Below are 2,182 nucleotides of genomic sequence, written 5' to 3'. Positions count from 1 at the left end.
GTCTGTCTCGCGGACAAGATTGCTTAAACTAGGTCCAACCCATTGATTAGGGTCGAGATGACCAGTCAAATGTTTGGCGACTTAGAGCAACAGATGCAGACAATTCATAAAGATATAAACGCTGCCCAGGATCGACAGAAACAATATACAGATAAGAAGAGGGCAGTCAGAGAATTCAAAGAAGCAGTTATGGTCTTCATTTGAATACGGACCTAAAGAATTTCTTTATCTCTAGGGGAGTATAAGTAGTTATCCCCCAGATATTGTGGACCAAAGAAAGTAGGTGACTTAGCCTACGAACTTCTTTTATCTCCTCATCTCAAAGTTCTTAATGTCTCCTATAGAAATATGTGTCAAAACCAAATCATGGAAAGACGGTAAAACTTCAGTGGCAAGATACCATTGGCTTCTAGGTTACACTAGCTCCTTCCTTTATATAAGTCGTAACTTTTACTTGTCGCTCACAGTAATCTTACTTCCATCGATCTCCTTTCTATCTTAATATCCTTCATGGCTTGGCAATAGGAATTAGTTTTATCCGTGATGATTTCTCACCTTCCAGACGCAAGCGAGTCTGTGAAGAAGGATTTTATAGAACTGTATGAGCGCTCACTTTTCCCTCACTTGGGAACTTCTGTAGCTCAGACCAAATGGCAGACCTATCAAGACATAACTAGGGTAACACCATGGGGTCAGCAGCACTTTCGCAACAATGTCCGCTTGGCTATGGTTATTGAAGCTTTGGGTTTGGGTCCCCGATACTATTGCGTGTTGAGATCAAGGCATATTGGGTTTTCTGAGCGAGTCTTCTTACTGGCGTGTTTTCTTCCTTATCAGAAGATATGCCTTTACCCCGTTTTTGGCTGGCCTCTCAGAAGTCCTTTTGTTAGATCACCTCATACCACTGAGGTAGGTGCGACAATAACCAGCCGAATTATTCCCATAGATGAGTTACCTTATACGTGCGCAGCTTGTGAGTGCTGCTTTTGTGACCATATGATGGACGGGCTTATGGAAGTGTAAAAAGTTCTTCTATCTTACTGTATATGTTCCAAGAATGAATAAAGTTGAAATCTTGTTCTTGTCTTTTCTCAATCCAAATTAAGCTTTTCATAAAGCTTTTCCTTAATCCAAGATTAATCTATGCTTGAGGCCAAATTAATGGCTTTTTTCTATGCTTTTAGTTTATGTATTTCATGAATATTGATGATTCAATCCATTATGGATTAATGATCCAATTAGGGATCATTCTAATTATTTCCTTAATGATAAGCTTTATCCCTTAGAAAAATTGAGATTTATCAGTCATAGCAGCGGAGCTATGGCATAAAAAGAGGACTTCCTGCTGGATATTCTAGAAAATATCATCCTAGATTAATTGAAAGATATTCATTGTAATCCTAGAGAAATTATTTTTTATATTATGCATAATTGATTTTCATGCATAGAGGTATGCATAAAAGATTATTATTTTAACATAAAAGTGTTACTTTTATCATAATTAGATTTCATGCATAGAGGTATGCATAAAAGATTATTATTTTAATATAAAAGTGTTACTTTTATCACAATTGAATTTCATGCATAGAGGTATGCATAAAAGTTGATTATTTTATTGTAAAAGTGTTACTTTTATCATATTGGATTTCATGCATAGAGGTATGCATAAAAGATATTCTTTTTATACTCAAAGTGTGATTTTTCATCATAAATGGATTTTATGCATAACTTAGATGCATAAGAGAAATTCTTTTCTAAAAGTGTAATTCCTACCAAATTGAACTTATGCATAAGAAGATGCATAGAAGATTGATTTTTAATTCAAAAGTGTCATTCTCATCTAAATTGAATTTATGCATAGGAAAATATATAAAAGATTGAAATTTAATTCAAAAGTGTCATTTTCATTTAAAATGAATTTATGCATAGAAGATGCATAAAAGATTGTTTTTTAATTCGAAAGTATTAATCTCCTTAAATAGAACTTATGCATAAATAAATGTGTAAAGAAATCTTATATCAAATATAAGAATTCTCTTGTATTCTATAAATAGATATGAGATGTGATAGGATTGTTGAGATATTCAAGCTCGATGTCAGTATGAGCCAGCTATGCTATGTGCTGGCAGATTAGGTAGGAACATGTGTGAGACATAAATGACCGCGTGTCCAGCTGGTCATA

This window comes from Cibotium barometz, chromosome 64, assembly GCF_041138505.1.
Source record: "Cibotium barometz isolate CiBa-2024 chromosome 64, ASM4113850v1, whole genome shotgun sequence".
NCBI classification, from domain to species: domain Eukaryota; kingdom Viridiplantae; phylum Streptophyta; class Polypodiopsida; order Cyatheales; family Cibotiaceae; genus Cibotium; species Cibotium barometz.
Note: the sequence above shows the minus strand (reverse complement) of the source record.